General features: G+C 42.9%; 1 long non-coding RNA gene across 1 annotated transcript in view; it reads right to left on the minus strand.

Moving 5' to 3' along the window:
• LOC141264244 (uncharacterized) overlaps nucleotides 1-19926 on the minus strand; it is a 78182-nt gene that overhangs the window by 50171 nt on the left and 8085 nt on the right. Inside the window, exon 2 of the long non-coding RNA XR_012319852.1 lies at nucleotides 18412-18512. This is a non-coding gene — a long non-coding RNA (uncharacterized lncRNA). The remainder of the gene's footprint in view (nucleotides 1-18411; nucleotides 18513-19926) is intronic.

Here is a 19926-nt window from a genome sequence, read left to right on the forward strand (position 1 = left end):
CCAGCACGATCGGAGCCGCCCAGGGGCTCTGGCTTTCACGGATCACACCGTTCCGCAACATGTGGGCCAATAGCTCTTTCACCTCCTGGTACATTTGAGGCGGGATCTGCCGATATCTCTCTCGGATGGGAGCAGTATTTCCGATGGGTATTTCGTGCTGAATGTCCCGAGTGCACCCGAAATCATCTTCATGCTGTGCAAACACTCCCTGATATCGCTGTAGAAGTTGTTCGATCTGCCTCACTTGTCCAGCAGAAAACTCAGTCAGGTTAGCTTCCATTTCTTCCAGGAGGTGGCGTCCAGCCAACGGTTCTCTTCCATGTTCCTGGCTATTGAGGGACACCTCTAGGGTCCATGGTTTTCCTTCCACAGGTGCCAGCCCTATAGCGTCAGCTCTAGTAAGGGCCTCCGGCATTACGCACACTCGCGCCACCTCTTGTCGGGGCAACAACTGTAAACTGGTGCCACTTAAATTGATGCAGCGCACGGGTACTCGACCGTGCCGCACGGTGGCCAGAGTTCGAGCAATCAGGAGTCCAGAGGGCGCTTCTTCTCCCTCCATTGGTTCAACTTGAATGTCCACGCCCTCTAAGGACACATGTGCCAGCACCGGCAAAGTGAGTACAGTCTGTCCCACCGGCAGTGTTATTGTGGCTTCGGGCGGTATCGATACCTTACCAAGGTACTGGGAGGTAGTGGGCAACTTTTGAATCTGACTGACCCGCACGAGGTGCTGGAACACTCTCTTGTTAGCTGGGTCTCGAGTGGCGCGGGTCCAGTTGTTTTTGCTACAGCCCTCAGCCAGGAACTGTCCGACTTCTTTCAGCACATTCATGCCCAGGGTTACAATGGGCCCATCGCCTCCGGGCCCGGTGGTCAGTACAATCCCTTTTCGACCGAGGTCCTTTCCACATGCCCGCACAGACATCCATACTACTCCCGCTACTGGGATAGGTAGTTGATTAGCCGCCACCAGTTTGACAGTGGGTTCCTGGCAGGAACGAGCGACTTCAGGAAAGTGACTTTGGAAGTACGTCTCAGGCATAGTGGTCACTTGAGACCCGGTGTCCATCAAACAACGGATCCGCTGCCCATTGAATTCAGCCCAGATAATGGGCCTCTCGGAGACAATGTCTTCAGAGCTCCCTCTTCTACTCTCTGAAGCTCGAGACCCCACGGTATGCTCCACAACCGTGGGGCATTTTAGTTTAACGGCTGTCCCCTCCTCCTCCTTTCTCGGTTGGGACAGTCTTTGGAGATATGCCCCCTACCTCCGCAGGTCCAGCACTCCGGTCCTCGTTCTGCCGATAGGTCGGGTACATGTCGTGCTGGGGCCGGATAGGAACGTCTTTCTCGTTCTGGTCTCCGTCCGCGTTGAGCAGTACGGTCCGTCGGCAAGGGGGCAGTAGGAGTCTTCCTAATAGAATTCAGCTCACCCCGAATGTCTCGAATTTCCTGACGTATTTCCCGTACCCAATCAGGCTCTTGGTTGGTGAATCCAGGAGCAATTGCCTCATGACTTCTAACTGTGGCTTTGAGAACAGGAACTTCTCTCTCCAGGACTCTAGCTTCAGCCCCTACCTCCAGGAAGCCCATATCAGGGCTCAATCGCAGCCGCTCCTTCAGGATCTGCCTCAGGGAAGGGTCTTTCAAGCCAGCAATCAGTTGGTCACGCAACACCTCATCCAATGGTCCCAGTCCTCGGTTCCCATCTCGAGTTTTCTTAGTGATATGGGCCGTCACTTCCTGTAATGCATTAACATACTGATTTACTGTCTCATTTTCCCCTTGGACCCGCTGAAATAACCGTAAGCGCAAGTGTCCCAAATCTGTAGTGTCACCGTGCATGTCCTCTAAAATTTTTATCACTTTATCCACGGTGTCACGGTCCCCAGGTGGGCGGTACATCACAGTCTGTCGGGCCTCTCCATCAAGGGTTAGGAGGGCCAACTCCGCCTGGGCTAGAGGGTCAAGGGGATACATACGTAGCATACTTAGCATACGTAGCATACAACCAGGGGAGGAGTCCTGAGAAGATAATTTCCATATTCCCACTGCATTTTGGGGTAAGTGAAGAGTCTCCGCGAGCTCAAAGAACACTGGATTTTGGCTGTTGGAGCTGAAAAGAGGACATCGGTAAACAGCGCGCCGATAGGCGCGCGCATTTTGAAGCTTTTTTTTTAAGCTTTTTTCACTGTTTTCAGAACATTAACAATAAGAACATGGAAGAGTCCAGGAGCCATTTGGTGAGCTGCATATCCTGCTACATGTTCACAGACTTGCCAGTGGAAAAGCCAAACTTCACATGCCAGAAATGCAAGCTTGTGTCCCTGTTGGAGGAAAAGTTGCGAAATCTAGAAGAGAGGTTAACTACCTTGAAAATCATTAAGGAAGGTGAAGAGTTCTTAGACAGAGCAGAATTATCTCTTCATGATTCAGAAAGAGAAGAAATTCGAACTGCACCTGACGAAACAGAGGAATGGAAGCATGTGACGCACAGAAGCAGGAGGATCGAGAGGCAGTCAGCACCCATACTGCTCTGGAACCAGTACCAGGCTCTCACGCAGGAGAACCATGAAGAAATACAGCAAAATAAGACTTTGCCAGCAATGAATAACCTGGTAAGCCCTCAGAATCCTCCTGGATGGAGAAAGAAGAATGTTGTGAAGAAAAAACGGAGAGTGGTGGTCATGGGGGATTCCCTGTTAAGAGGAACAGAGGCCGCTATCTGCAGACCAGACATAACCTCAAGAGAAATGTGCTGTCTTCCAGGAGCAAAAATTAAAGATGTGTCTGACAGGATATCAAGACTCTTCAGACCTACAGATCACTACCCATTCCTGCTAATACATGTGGGGACAAATGACACCGCAAGAAAGGACCTGGAAACCATCTGCAGTGACTTTGAAGACTTAGGCAAGAAAGTGAAAGAATTGGGAGCGCAGGTGGTCTTCTCATCCATCCTCCCAGTGGATGGCCATGGAACAATGAGGTGGAATAAGATTCTACAGGTGAACAACTGGCTACTTCGATGGTGCCGTCAACAAGGATTTGGATTTCTGGATCACGGAATGAATTACCTATACGATGGACTACTTGCTAGAGATGGGGTGCACCTTACGAAGACTGGAAAACATGTATTTGGAAGTCGCCTTGCTACACTCATCAGAAGAGCTTTAAACTAGAACAATGTGGGAAGGGAAGCAAAAGGCCAGAAAAAGCCATACAGCTGACAAATACTATTGAGATCTCTGCTACTGGAAGTGAAAAGGAAGAACAAAGACAAAAAAATCTAAATAATAAAAATATGGGAGGAAGAGAAACCAATCACAAACTAAAATGTTTTTATACAAATGCACAAAGCATGGGCAACAAACAAGGAGAATTGGAACTACTAATGCAGGAAAAGGAATATGATGTCATTGGAATCACTGAAACTTGGTGGGACGATACACATGATTGGAATAAAAGGCTAAAAGGATACAACTTATTTGCAAGAAACAGACTTGATAAACGAGGAGGAAGTGTCGCATTGTATATTAGAAAAGCGTATATCTGCACAGAGATTGAAGCTTCAGAGACTGGGAGTTCTGTGGAAACTGTTTGGGTAAGAATACAAGGAGAGAACAACGGAAAGGACACCATTGTAGGCATTTACTACAGGCCACCTGGGCAAGCTGAAGATATGGATGAACTCTTTATGTTTCAAATGACCAAGTTCTCCAAAAAATATGACGTAGTGGTCATGGGAGATTTCAACTATCCAGACATTTGTTGGGAATCTCTCTCAAGTAAAACTAACAGGTCAAGCAAATTCTTATCCTCTCTTGCTGACAACTTATCTTCCAAAAGGTAGGGGAGAAAACAAGGGGATCTGCTACTTTGGATCTAATCCTTATAAACAGGGAGGAAATGGTTGAGGAGGTAAAGGTGGCTGGGACCCTAGGAGGCAGCGATCATGCTATTATAGAATTTTGGATAACTAGAGGAGGAAGACATGTGAAGACTCAAACTTCAAGGTTAGATTTTAGAAAGGCAGATTTTAAGAGACTCAGAAAGAGAATAGGAGGGATCCAATGGCTGGATGTCCTTAAGGACAAAAATGTCCAGGAAGGATGGGAAATTTTTAAAAATGAGATTCTCAAAGCACAATCGTTAACAATCCCGAAAAGTAGGAAGAATGGGAAGCATTTAAGGAAACCAGGATGGATGAACACAGAACTTAAACACATGCTAAAAAGAAAGAAAGAAATGTTTATTAAATGGAAAGAGGGAGGCATATCTAAAGAAGATTATAATGCAGTCTGCAGATCCTGCAGGGCACGCATCAGGTTAGCTAAAGCTGACAATGAATTAAGGCTTGCAAGAGATGTCAAAAGCAATAAAAAAGGATTTTGGGGGTATGTCAAAAGTAAAAGAAAAGTCAAAGATGCTATAGGATTTTTACAGGATGAAAATGGAGAAATGGTAAGAGAGGATGTTGAGAAGGCCGAACTTTTTAATTCCTATTTTGCATCTGTTTTCTCTCAGAAAGAAAATGTAACATCAACTGATCTTCACTGTCCTTTTAAAGGAATAGAGGAATCCAAGTTATCTGTAGACAGAAAGATTGTGAGGGAATATTTAGCTAACATAAATGAGTTCAAGTCTCCAGGTCCAGATGAATTACACCCCAGAGTACTGAAGGAGATCGTAGAAGAAATTTTAGAACCACTCTCCATAATCTTTGAAAATTCTTGGAGAACAGGAGAAGTCCCAGAAGACTGGAGAAGAGCAAATGTTGTTCCTATCTTCAAAAAGGGGAAGAAGGTGGACCCAGGGAACTATAGGCCGGTGAGTCTGACTTCTATACCAGGAAAGATCTTTGAACAAATTATTAAACAACATGTATGTAAGTACATGGATAAGAATGAAGTGATTAACCGGAGTCAGCATGGGTTTGTAACTAACAAGTCATGTCAGACTAACTTAATTTCCTTCTATGACAGAATCACTGACTGGGTGGATCAGGGAAATGCTGTAGATATAGTATATCTTGACTTCAGCAAAGCATTTGACAAAGTATCTCACACCATCCTTATTGAAAAAATGACCAAGTATGCAATGGACCAGGCAACTGTTAGGTGGATTCATAACTGGCTTAGTGATCGGACTCAAAGGGTGGTTGTAAATGGCTTCACATCCAGCTGGATGAATGTCTCAAGTGGGGTACCACAGGGCTCCGTCCTGGGACCTGTATTGTTCAACATCTTTATCAATGATTTAGATGAAGGAATTGAGGGTAAACTGATTAAATTTGCTGATGACACAAAGCTAGGAGGGATAGCTAATACTGGAGAAGAGAGAGAGAGGATTCAAAAAGACCTAAATAAACTGGAGCAGTGGGCAGCAACCAACAGAATGGTTTTTAACAGGGAAAAATGCAAAGTACTACATCTGGGCAATAAAAATGAAAAAAGCATATACAGAATGGGAGGAGTAGAGCTAAGCAACAGTACATGTGAAAAAGACTTAGGTATACTAATAGATCATAGACTGAACATGAGTCAACAGTGTGATGCAGCAGCAAAAAAGGCAAATACAATTCTGGGATGTATTAACAGAAGCATACAGTCTAGATCACGTGAAGTCATTATCGGTCTTTACTCCTCTTTGGTCAGACCTCATCTGGAATACTGTGTACAGTTTTGGGCACCACATTTTAAAAAAGACATAGACAAACTGGAGCAAGTTCAGAGAAGAGCGACCAGAATGGTGACTGGTCTGCAAACCATGTCCTATGAGGAACGGTTGCAGGATTTGGGAATGTTTAGCTTGCAAAAAAGAAGACTGAGAGGAGACTTAATAGCTGTCTACAAATATGTCAAGGGCTGTCACATTGTAGAAGGATCATCTTTATTCTCATTTGCACAAGGAAAGACTAGAAGCAATGGGATGAAACTAAATGGGAGGAGACACAGATTAGATATTAGAAAAAACTTTTTGACAGTTAGGGTGATTAATGAGTGGAACAGGCTGCCACGAGAGGTGGTGAGTTCTCCTTCAATGGACGTCTTCAAACAGAGGCTGGACAGACATCTGTCTGAGATGATCTAGTGAATCCTGCTTTGAGCAGGGGGTTGGACCAGATGACCCAGGAGGTCCCTTCCAACTCTACCATTCTATGATTCTATGATACTTCTCAGTCTTTCTGCCCAGTCCCAAAGTGACATGCCATCCCCTGTAAACTTGGGAAGATGGCTGAGCATAGCCCCCAGGGGTATATGGCTCCGGCCGGACCCAGCCATAGACTGATCCGCCATCTCTGCGTCTGAATGTTGCATCCTGCCGTCTACGCCAAATGTAATGCAGGTGCCGGAATGCAACGCACAGAGACACAAGGCGAGAACAGTCAGAGATGTTTGTAAACAGTTTTATACAACAGGTATACTGAAACAAGGGATTAGCAACAAGGGTAATGAACAGTGGTTTGAAATATCAGAAAAATACGAAATTTCTCAAAATAAGGCGCAGTCTCTTAAAATAAGGCGCAGTCTCTTAAAATAAGGCGCAGTCTCTTAAAGTAAGGTGATGCCCTCAAGCATGAGAAGCACCACACAAGTTCTTTAACCGTGAATTTGGCCCTAGCGGGGGTCACCGGTTATTCCCGCTAGGCCGTGAGTCTCTTTCCGGATGAATTCAATTAAATCACGTTGTGCTACTTTAGCCCCAACCGTCCCCCTCCCAACCTGAGTACTTAAACCCAATTGTCCCCGGTACCGTAGGTGAGCAGTGGAAGTGACGGCCCTGCTCACGTATGCAGCTCCTCTCTGCTTGGCTGTTGAGGGCAGTCTCTCGAGCCTTGGATAGGGGGGTCCAGGCCTCGTCTGTCGGCGGCCGACGTCGGGTTCCACGAACTCACTCAGCACAGCGATCAGGTTCCTAGTATCCTCAGCAGGCACAGCACTCGAGTCACAACTGTGAGGGATCCGGAGCTCTTTTACCGGTGCCCGGCTGGAGCACCTCTCAGGCCTCTGGATTTGGCCTGTCACGCGGGGTTTCTCAGGACGCAGGGAGCACGTCTGCTCCTCTCTGCTGCTTGGCGCCAAAGACCCCTCAGGTTTGGCGCGCTGGCCTCTTATCTCTCTGAACTCCTTCCTGGAAGTCACCTGATCGGGTCCAGCCTCTGAATCTGCCCTGCCTGCAACTTCCTTTGTGTATTTTGGTTCCGCTTGACTGTCTCTGGCCAGTAGATGGCAGTCTCGCTCCATCCTTGAAACGTCATGTTGAAGTTCTGTTACAAGCTTTTTAGCTCGTTCTACACTTACAGCACGGTATATGCTCATTTTGTTTCTATCTTAGGTTTTGTCGGTTAAATGGCCACAGTGTGAACAGTGTGATTTTATGCAGAGCTTCGTATTTCCATGGTTCTAACTACAAGCAACTACTATAACTACAATACGGTAATTCTTCCACGAAGGCATAGTATGCATTGACAACAAACATCACTGTTAAAAAATACTTGGGGCTCAGTTACCATTTTGGAATGGGATACATGAGCTGCAGGTATTGTCTCTGACTGTATCGTTACGAAGAAAGTGTAACATTTAAAGACATATTTTAGCTTCATATTGAACATCTGTATCTCTTGTCATTTTACGTTATTAAAACAGATTGTGGGCAAGTTTTACAGTTTTAGAAAGGAAACTGATGCTGTGAAATGAATATGCAGGAAGATGCAAAGTGGGAAACAGACATATGTGACTGAAAGTGACAGATGTTTAGGAACACCTGGGTATGTGACAGCTTCTGAGCAGCTTTTATCCTTTAGAAGCAGCCTTGCATATTATACCATATGTAGATAAGTACATAAAGAAAGAAGGCACAAAGCAAAATTCTTCAGAAAGTTTATTTCTTCTATGTATATAAACTTTAAATAATCCACTGTAACATAATGTTTCAGAAAGGGGGTTAAGATTTTTTTGATACTATATTAGGGTTACATAAATCTAATAAACCTGAGATTTTCCTAGGGGAATGGAGCTTGTGAAGAAATAAGTAAAAGGGGGCAGCATAAATTAAGTGAAACTGGGTATTTCCTGACCAGCTAAAATTATTTTAGTTTTAAAATGTAACATATGGAGAAAATGTTTAATACACTAAAATTTGTGAAATGTATGTAAAAAAAAACCTAAAAGTTATTAATATTATTTTCCAAATACATTCCCAAACTAAGAAGGGCTAATATGACCTTTGCTCCTCAATAATTATGTAAATCAATTGTGTAACTTCATATCTGTTCACAATTTTCTATGTGAGTATATATATTCAGTGGGGAAAATAAGTATTTGATACACTGACGATTTTACAAGTTTTCCCACCTACAAAGAATAGAGAGGTCTGTAATTTGTATCGTTGGTACATTTCAATTGTGAAAGACAGAATTTAAAAATAAAATCCAGAATATCATATTGTATGATTTTTACTTAATTAAATTGCATTTTATTGCATGAAATAAGTATTTGATCACCTACCAACCAGCAAGAATTCTGGCTCTCACAGACATGTTATTTTTTCTTTAAGAAGTCCTCCTACTCTGCACTCATTACCTGTATTAATTGCATCTGTTTGAACTCGTTACCTGCATGAAACACACCAGTCCACACACTCAATCAATCAATCACACTCCAACCTCTCCACCATGGCCAAGACCAAAGAACTGTCTAAGGACACCAGGGACAAAATTGTAGACCTGCACAAGGCTGGGATGGGCTACAGGACAATAGGCAAGCAGCTTGGTGAGAAGGCAACAACTGTTGGCACAATTATTAGAAAATGGAAGAAACCCAAGATGACTGTCAATCTTCCTTGGTCTGGGGCTCCATGCAGGACCTTGCCTTGTGGGATAAGGATGATTCTGAGAAAGGTCAGGAATCAGCCCTGAACTACATGGGAGGACCTGGTCAATGACCTGAAGAGAGCTGTGACCACAGTCTCAAACATTACCCTTAGTAACACACCACGCTTTCATGGATTAAAATCCTGCAGGGCACGCAAGGTTCCCCTGCTCACACCAGCACATGTCCAGGCTTGTTTGAAGTTCGCCAATGACCATCTGGATGATCCAGAGGAGGCATGGGAGAAGGTCATGTGGTCAGATGAGGCCAAAATAGAAGTTTTTGGTATCAACTCCACTCTCCGTATTTGAATGAAGAAGAAGGATGAGTACAACCCCAAAAACACCATTCCAGCCGTAAAGCATGGAGGGAGAAACATCATACTTTGGCGTGCTTTTCTGCAAAAGGGACAGGATGACTGCACCGTATTGAAGGGAGGATGGATGGGGTCATGTAATGTGAGATTTTGCCAACAACCTCCTTCCCTCAGTAAGAGCATTGAAGATGGTCGTGGCTGAGTCTTCCAAGCATCACAATGACCTGAAACACACAGCCAGGCTAACTACGGAATGGCTCCGTAAGAAGCATTTCAAGGTCCTGGAGTTGCCTAGCCAGTCTCCAGACCTGAACCCAATAGAAAATCTTTGGAGGGAGCTGAAACTCAATGTTGCCCAGTGACAGCCCCGAAACCTGAAGGATCTAGAGAAGATTTGTAGGGAGGAGTAGGCCAAAATCCCTGCTACAGTGTGTGCAAACTTGGTCAAGAACTACAGGAAACGTCTGACCTCTCCATTCTTTGTAGGAGGGAAAACTTGCAAAATCGGCAGTGTATCAAATACTTATTTTCCCCACTGTCCACTGACCTCACGTGATTGCAAACAAAGGTTTCTGTATCAAATATTAACTTCTGTTTTCTACTGTATCAAATACTTACTTCTTGCTATAAAATGCAAATTAATTTTGCAAAAATCATACAAAGTGATTTTCTGGATTTTTAAAAAAATTCTGTCTCACAGTTGAAGGGTACGTACAATAAAAATGACAGATCTCTCCATGCTTTGTAGGTGGGTAAACTTGCAAATTCGGCAGTGTATCAAATACTTATTTTCCCTACTGTAAATATACTTTATTGGTTTGGAAATATTTTACTCAGTTTGCACTGATCTTGTAGTACATCTTGTGTTATATTCCAGTTCTCATTAGAAATCAGCTTGCCAAATATTCACACTGTGACTGTCCTGCTTCTGTGTGGTGGAAGATGTGGACCACTCCAAATTATCTTAATACTAATGCGGTGTACTAGAGCAGTGATTTTCAACCAGTGTTCCGCGGCACACTAGTGTGCCGCGACACATGGTCGGGTGTGCCGCGGGGAAAGTTCCCCAAACTATGGTGCCCCCTGTGTTTTGTTTCCCGGCAATGCGCTCGATGCGCAGTCACGCCTTCTTACAATGTAGGAGATGTGTACAATAACACATGCGCAAGCTTTGAATCTCGCGCGACTTAATGATGTCACCGAGGCCGGCGCGTCATCCTGAGAGCGGAGAGACTCTCGCATTTGCCCGCCGCCAAGGTAATGCCCGCCAATAATGCTGACTATATGAGCTTTTGCCTAAGTATATGAACTGTTGGAAGAATACTCAGCATATGAGCTGGTACTTTTAGTACTCCAGCAGTATACTGCATATAACAATGAGAAATGTAAAATGAGAAATACTATAGTCATGAGGCTGGAGTACTACAAGTACCAGCTCATATGCTGAGTATATGAGCTGGCACTTGTACTCTGGCCTCATGGCCATAGTACTTCTCATTGTACCCCTTTATATTGCAGTATATGAGCCACATAATAATCAGCACCATATACTGTGGCGCTGTATAGTGCACATCACCACAGTATATGATGCTGATAATCATGTGCTCATATACGTGGGACTGTATTTATGAGGTTACATGGGATTGAATATATGAGGGAGTTATTCTTTTTTATTTCACTTTTTTAAAATAAATAATTTATTGAAAGGACCTCTGCCAGGCATATTTCACTCTTGAGGGCTAAAAAAGTAGCTCTTGTGGTGGTAAGAAGCTGATTTAAAACCCCCAAGAGTGAACTCCGTGAGAGTTGTATGTATGGAATAATAAATGATATTAGTACCGTTCTTCAGCAGTCATGTCCAAAATGAATTGACTCTAGTGGCGTAACACTAGGCAGCAAGCTCTATTCTACTTATAGAGAAAGCTGAGTGCTACGTCACTAGTGTCAATTCAAGCAGGAAATGCAGACCGTAGTAATATAAGTTATTATCACACACATACAGCTCTCGAGAAGTTCACTCTTGGGGGGTTTAAATCAGCTTCTTGTCACCACGAGAGCTGCTTTTTAAGCCCTCAGGAATGAAATATGCCTAGCAGAGGTCCTTTAAGTGTGGCAGATAATGTAATACTCTTCTATTTTAGTGTGTGGCTGCGCACACTATCTCAGCAGTGATGGAGAAGTATTTGAGAATGGAAAAGGCAAATGCCGAACAGGACCCTGGACACAATTCTAACCCAAATGAAGGCCCTAGTATGAGAGTTCGACAAAAGAAAAAAGACAAGACGGTGAGCTCAAGGCAATACAGTGAAAGCTATCTTTCATTTGGATTTACTTCCACTGGGGATGCGACAGCACCAACACCACTGTGCTTGGTGTGTGGTGAGAAGCTTTCCAATAGCGCTATGGTGCCAAGCAAACTTAAACGCCATCTCCAAACGAAACACCCTTCCGTTCAAAATAAACCGATGGAGTATTTTGTACGCTTACGTACAAACAATGAGAAAGGGGCAACTTTTTTGAGAAAAAGCACAAAGGTAAATGAGAGAGCCCTCAAAGCTAGCTACCTTGTTGCTGAACTCATAGCTAAATCAAAAAAGTCCCACACTGTGGCAGAAACATTAATACTACCAGCTTGCAAAGCTATTGTAAATGAGATGCTTGGCCCTGAAGCAGCTAAAGAGATAGCTAAAGTGCCTCTCTCTGATAACACAATTGCCAGACGGATTGATGACTTGTCTGCGGACATTGACCAGGGGAGGAGGCCTGAGGAGATAACTTGCATATTCCCACTGCATTTTGGGGTAAGTGAAGAGTCTCCGCGAGCTCAAAGAACACTGGATTTTGGCTGTTGGAGCTGAAAAGAGGACATCGGTAAACCAGGGGAGGAGTCCTGAAGAGATAACTTGCATATTCCCACTGCAATTTGGGGTAAGTGAAGAGTCTCCGCGAGCTCAAAGAACACTGGATTTTGGCTGTTGGAGCTGAAAAGAGGACATCGGTAAACAGCGCGCCGATAGGCGCGCGCATTTTGAAGCTTTTTTTTTTAAGCTTTTTTCACTGTTTTCAGAACATTAACAGTAAGAACATGGAAGAGTCCAGGAGCCATTTGGTGAGCTGCATATCCTGCTACATGTTCACAGACTTGCCAGTGGAAAAGCCAAACTTCACATGCCAGAAATGCAAGCTTGTGTCCCTGTTGGAGGAAAAGTTGCGAAATCTAGAAGAGAGGGTAACTACCTTGAAAATCATTAAGGAAGGTGAAGAGTTCTTAGACAGAGCAGAATTATCTCTTCATCATTCAGAAAGAGAAGAAATTCGAACTGCACCTGACGAAACAGAGGAATGGAAGCATGTGACACAGAGAAGCAGGAGGATCGAGAGGCAGTCAGCACCCATACTGCTCAGGAACCAGTACCAGGCTCTCACGCAGGAGAACCAAGAAGAAATACAGCAAAATAAGACTTTGCCAGCAATGAATAACCTTGTAAGCCCTCAGAATCCTCCTGGATGGAGAAAGAAGAATGTTGTGAAGAAAAAACGGAGAGTGGTGGTCATGGGGGATTCCCTGTTAAGAGGAACAGAGGCCGCTATCTGCAGACCAGACATAACCTCAAGAGAAATGTGCTGTCTTCCAGGAGCAAAAATTAAAGATGTGTCTGACAGGATATCAAGACTCTTCAGACCTACAGATCACTACCCATTCCTGCTAATACATGTGGGGACAAATGACACCGCAAGAAAGGACCTGGAAACCATCTGCAGTGACTTTGAAGACTTAGGCAAGAAAGTGAAAGAATTGGGAGCGCAGGTGGTCTTCTCATCCATCCTCCCAGTGGATGGCCATGGAACAATGAGGTGGAATAAGATTTTACAGGTGAACAACTGGCTACGTCGATGGTGCCGTCAACAAGGATTTGGATTTCTGGATCACGGAATGAATTACCTATACGATGGACTACTTGGTAGAGATGGGGTGCACCTTACGAAGACTGGAAAACATGTATTTGGAAGTCGCCTTGCTACACTCATCAGGAGAGCTTTAAACTAGAACAATGTGGGAAGGGAAGCAAAAGGCCAGAAAAAGCCATACAGCTGACAAATACTATTGAGATCTCTGCTACTGGAAGTGGAAAGGAAGAGCAAAGACAAAACAATTTAAATAATAAAAATATGGGAGGAAGAGAAACCAATCACAAACTAAAATGTTTTTATACAAATGCACAAAGAATGGGCAACAAACAAGGAGAATTGGAACTACTAACGCAGGAAAAGGAATATGATGTCATTGGAATCACTGAAACTTGGTGGGACGATACACATGATTGGAATAAAAGGCTAAAAGGATACAACTTATTTGCAAGAAACAGACTTGATAAACGAGGAGGAGGTGTTGCATTGTATGTTAGAAAAGCGTATATCTGCACAGAGATTGAAGCTTCAGAGACTGGGAGTTCTGTGGAAACTGTTTGGGTAAGAATACAAGGAGAGAACAACGGAAAGGACACCATTGTAGGCATTTACTACAGGCCACCTGGGCAAGCTGAAGATATGGATGAACTCTTTATGTATCAAATGACCAAGTTCTCCAAAAAATATGACGTAGTGGTCATGGGAGATTTCAACTATCCAGACATTTGTTGGGAATCTCTCTCAAGTAAAACTAACAGGTCAAGCAAATTCTTATCCTCTCTTGCTGACAACTTTATCTTCCAAAAGGTAGGGGAGAAAACAAGGGGATCTGCTACTTTGGATCTAATCCTTATAAACAGGGAGGAAATGGTTGAGGAGGTAAAGGTGGCTGGGACGCTAGGAGGCAGCGATCATGCTATTATAGAATTTTGGATAACTAGAGGAGGAAGACATGTGAAGACTCAAACTTCAAGATTAGATTTTAGAAAGGCAGATTTTAAGAGACTCAGAAAGAGAATAGGAGGGATCCAATGGCTGGATGTCCTTAAGGACAAAAATGTCCAGGAAGGATGGGAAATATTTAAAAATGAGATTCTCAAAGCACAATCGTTAACAATCCCGAAAAGTAGGAAGAATGGGAAGCATTTAAGGAAACCAGGATGGATGAACACAGAACTTAAACACATGCTAAAAAGAAAGAAAGAAATGTTTATTAAATGGAAAGAGGGAGGCATATCTAAAGAAGATTATAATGCAGTCTGCAGATCCTGCAGGGCACGTATCAGGTTAGCTAAAGCTGACAATGAATTAAGGCTTGCAAGAGATGTCAAAAGCAATAAAAAAGGATTTTGGGGGTATGTCAAAAGTAAAAGAAAAGTCAAAGATGCTATAGGATTTTTACAGGATGAAAATGGAGAAATGGTAAGAGAGGATGTTGAGAAGGCCGAACTTTTTAATTCCTATTTTGCATCTGTTTTCTCTCAGAAAGAAAATGTAACATCAACTGATCTTCACTGTCCTTTTAAAGGAATAGAGGAATCCAAGTTATCTGTAAACAGAAAGATTGTGAGGGAATATTTAGCTAACATAAATGAGTTCAAGTCTCCAGGTCCAGATGAATTACACCCCAGAGTACTGAAGGAGATCATAGAAGAAATTTTAGAACCACTCTCCATAATCTTTGAAAATTCTTGGAGAACAGGAGAAGTCCCAGAAGACTGGAGAAGAGCAAATGTTGTTCCTATCTTCAAAAAGGGGAAGAAGGTGGACCCAGGGAACTATAGGCCGGTGAGTCTGACTTCTATACCAGGAAAGATCTTTGAACAAATTATTAAACAACATGTATGTAAGTACATGGATAAGAATGAAGTGATTAACCGGAGTCAGCATGGGTTTGTAACTAACAAGTCATGTCAGACTAACTTAATTTCCTTCTATGACAGAATCACTGACTGGGTGGATCAGGGAAATGCTGTAGATATAGTATATCTTGACTTCAGCAAAGCATTTGACAAAGTATCTCACACCATCCTTATTGAAAAAATGACCAAGTATGCAATGGACCAGGCAACTGTTAGGTGGATTCATAACTGGCTTAGTGATCGGACTCAAAGGGTGGTTGTAAATGGCTTCACATCCAGCTGGATGAATGTCTCAAGTGGGGTACCACAGGGCTCGGTCCTGGGACCTGTATTGTTCAACATCTTTATCAATGATTTAGATGAAGGAATTGAGGGTAAACTGATTAAATTTGCTGATGACACAAAGCTAGGAGGGATAGCTAATACTAGAGAAGAGAGAGAGAGGATTCAAAAAGACCTAAATAAATTGGAGCAGTGGGCAGCAACCAACAGAATGGTTTTTAACAGGAAAAAATGCAAAGTACTACATCTGGGCAATAAAAATGAAAAAAGCATATACAGAATGGGAGGAATAGAGCTAAGCAACAGTACATGTGAAAAAGACTTAGGTATACTAATAGATCATAGACTGAACATGAGTCAACAGTGTGATGCAGCAGCAAAAAAGGCAAATACAATTCTGGGATGTATTAACAGAAGCATACAGTCTAGATCACGTGAAGTCATTATCTGTCTTTACTCCTCTTTGGTCAGACCTCATCTGGAATACGGTGTACAGTTTTGGGCACCACATTTTAAAAAAGACATAGACAAACTGGAGCAAGTTCAGAGAAGAGCGACCAGAATGGTGACTGGTCTGCAAACCATGTCCTATGAGGAACGGTTGCAGGATTTGGGAATGTTTAGCTTGCAAAAAAGAAGACTGAGAGGAGACTTAATAGCTGTCTACAAATATGTCAAGGGCTGTCACATTGTAGAAGGATCATCTTTATTCTCATTTGCACAAGGAAAGACTAGAAGCAATGGGATGAAACTAAATGGGAGGAGACACAGATTAGATATTAGAAAAAACTTTTTGACAGTTAGGGTGATCAATGAGTGGAACAGGCTGCCACGAGAGGTGGTGAGTTCCCCTTCAATGGACGTCTTCAAACAGAGGCTGGACAGACATCTGTCTGAGATGATTTAGTGAATCCTGCTTTGAGCAGGGGGTTGGACCAGATGACCCAGGAGGTCCCTTCCAACTCTACCATTCTATGATTCTATTATTCTATGATTGAAACAGTTGTTTTGGAAAAGGTGCGCATCAGTAAGAAATTTGCCTTGCAACTTGATGAGTCGACGGATATCAGTGGACATTGTCAGTTGTTGGCCAATGTGCGTTTTGTGGATGGTGAAGCCATTAGAGAAAACTTCCTATTTTGCAAGGCACTGACAGAAAAATCAACAGGAGAGGCAATATTCCAAGTCACATCGGAATATCTTGATAAAAGTGGACTTACATGGGAAAACTGCACAGGTGTCTGCACTGATGGAGCCGCAGCCATGGTCGGGCGCATCAAAGGCTTTGTAAGTAGGGTTAAAGAAAGAAACCCAGATGTTCTTGCTACCCACTGTTTCTTGCACCATGAGGCCCTTGTTGCAAAGACCTTACCAGCAGATCTAGCTCCTGTGTTGGATGATGTTGTGCGCATAGTGAACTTTGTGAAGACGCGACCTTTGAGATGTCGCTTATTTGCGTCTTTGTGTACAGAAATGGGAGCGGAACATAAAATCTTATTGCTCCACACGGAGGTCAGGTGGCTGTCACGCGGCAAAGTGCTGGCCCGTGTGTATGAGTTGCGAGAGGAACTTAAAATATTTCTTACAAACGAGAGGTCCGATTATTCAAAGCTGCTTGCAAGTGATGAGTGGTGTGCAAAGCTGGCATACCTGGCTGATATATTTCAATATCTGAATGAACTAAACACACGGATGCAAGGTCGAAATGAAAACCTGCTTACAAGCACTGATAAAATGAATGGATTCCGTTTAAAGGTGCAGCTCTGGCAACAACATGTGCAGGGTGGCAACCTTCAGATGTTCCCACTCACCGAGAAACTGCATGATGACAATACTGCTGCAATGTGCAAAGCGATTGGCAGACATTTGAAAACTCTTGAGGAGAAGTTATCGTTCTATTTCTCTTCAGCCTTCACAGAATGCCTTGACTGGGTTAGGGACCCATACAGCTCATTATCCGTTGCTGGAAAGGACATGACTTTAAAGGAGCAAGAGGAACTCGTTGAACTGAAGCAAGATCGCGGTTTAAAGCTAAAGTTTGCTGATCTTCCTTTGGACAGTTTTTGGTTATCTGTTGCCAAGGAGTTCCCCATTCTGGCCAACAAAGCTATTTTGACATTGCTCCCATTTTCAACCACATATCTATGTGAGCTGGGCTTCTCAAGCTTGACTGCGATAAAAACTAAAAACAGGGAGAAACTGAGAACTGTTGAGGAAGAGCTTCGTGTGTGTCTTTCCACCATTCCTGCCAGGATATCCCTTTTGTGTTTATCGAAACAAGCCCAGGTTTCACACTGAGTGAGTAAAATAAATTTAGAATCTATATTATTAACTATATGTATAATATGACTGTTTTAGTGTCATTTTGTGCTATTTTGGTTGGTGGTGTGCCCCAGGATTTTCTAAGTATAAAAAGTGTGCCGCGGCTCAAAAAAGGTTGAAAATCACTGTACTAGAGAATAGTACAGGATAAGATATCGGCTAAGCTACTGTAAGGCTTTGTTCACATCTGCATTGTTTCTTCTCCTGATTTTCTCTACAATATTAGCAGCGCCAAAAAGATCCCATTGACCTCTATTGGGATCTGTTGGGATTTGTAATGTTGAATTGAAGTTGAAGAATTGTTTTGCAAAGGAGCATCTGACACCCTCCATCAGTATCAATATCCCCAACCCCACTGAGCAGAACAACTTTGCACAAAACATTTCATTTCACCCAACAAAATACACCACTTTGGGCACTTTTTGTTCAAAACTCAATAGTTTTCACTGTTGTCTTTAAGCAAGGACAACATTATGCAAACAATATGTTCTCCCCATTTTGTGTTTGCTTTGTTTGGCTACTCCAGTTTTTTCTTATACGTTAAAAACGTCTTGATAGATAATATGGATTTTGGATTGCTACCTTTTCCAAATCTAATACTCATAAACCAAGAACATGAGGGAGGATAAGGAGGGTTCCGGGAAAATATATACAGTATAGACCAAAAGTTTGGACACACCTTCTCATTTAAATATTTTTCTGTATTTTTATGACTATGAAAATTGTACATTCACACTGAAGGCATCAAAACTATGAATTAACACATGTGGAATTATATACCTAACAAAAAAGTGTGAAACAATTGAAAATATGTCTTATATTCTAGGTTCTTCAAAGTACCCACCTTTTGCTTTGATGCCTGATTTTCACACTCTTGGCATTCTCTTGATGAGCTTCAAGAGGTAGTCACCGGAAAAGGTCTTCCAACAATCTTGAACAATCTCACTGACCAAAAGGAGAGGAAAAGGTTTGACATAGTCCTTTATTTATTTATTTATTTATTTTAAACAAAGCAGGAATTGTATAAAGGAAAGATTTATTATTTTTCTATACTGTTTCGGGTAAAAGAAATCACCCTACAAAAGCAGCATCTACACCCCTCTGTGTGAACTTGGTTTAAATGGGTTGTCAAATTTAGACAAGCCCTTCCTAAGTGTCTTATTAGAAAACGCCCTCTTATATTACATCCATAACACCCAATTAGCCAGAAAGGGAAGCTACTGCAAAGAGCAGCTGTTACCATCAAGACAGTGAATTGCACAAAGCCGAGAGTTCAATGGGTGCTGTGCAGCGCCTCATGCCTCTCAGCAGGGCCGTCCCCAGTTATAACAGCTGATTTTCCCAGAAATTCTTCATAAGGAAAGGAAAGCACTGAGGGAGGATTGATCAAAATGAGCAAATGCTTTAGGCCTCCTTCACACGTCCGTATAAAACTGGTACTGGAAAAGACAATACCAGTGTCATCAGTGTTTTGGATCAGTGTGCCATCAGTGTGCCATCTGTGTTTTTCAAGTATCGATAAAGAAAGAATGAAATTACAGAGCTTCTCCTATACACGTAAAACACATGTACTGCACACGGATGACACATTTATGCCATCCATGTGCTTACTTGTTTTTCGCGGACCCATAGACTTGAATTGGCCTTTGTCATCCGTGCTGCCGGAAAAAAATGGACCTGTCTCCATGAGGTTCACATGGACACATGGTCTGTGTAAAAACAAGGACATCTGCACAGCAGCATAGGTTATAATAGCTATGTGTGTCATGCGTGAAAAAAACGGATGCAAACACGGACATGTGAAGGGGGCCTTAAGAAGCAAATAAACAAATAAACCCACCAGAACAGTTTTGGACCGGGGAAAAGAACCTGAAGACTAGGAGAGAAGTCACACCGCAAGTGGTGCTTTGGTCATATTCATAATGCAACCCATGACCTGCAAGGAGCCGCACCACTATAAAGGACTGTAATATGGATTCATCATGCGGATCTGTAGGTTGGCTGGAGGTATGAGAGACTAACAGCGGCTTTGTGTATAGCAGACACTTGTAGTACTGTATATTATTCTAAGGGTCTAACATTTCTGCTCTCTTGACAATGCTGTAAGTAAATAATTCGGCTACAGTTGTTTAACAACTGAACGAGCTCCATGGGGGCAGCCACCCACTTTGACTTTGTAAACTTTTTCCCTGCATGAGAAGTTGCTAGTGTGAAAGTTGGAGAAACTGCAAGTAAATAAGTTCTCCTCGTACAAGGCATCTGTTGATAATAAATGGGCGCTAGTCAAAACAAGCAGCATTCCACGTGGAGCAGCCTGACAAGTATTATACATTGCCAAAAACGCTGCTATTTGTCCTAA

This window comes from Phyllobates terribilis, unplaced genomic scaffold (genome assembly GCF_046119375.1).
Source record: "Phyllobates terribilis strain yellow unplaced genomic scaffold, ASM4611937v1 Scaffold_4__5_contigs__length_816908805, whole genome shotgun sequence".
In the NCBI taxonomy this organism is placed as follows: domain Eukaryota; kingdom Metazoa; phylum Chordata; class Amphibia; order Anura; family Dendrobatidae; genus Phyllobates; species Phyllobates terribilis.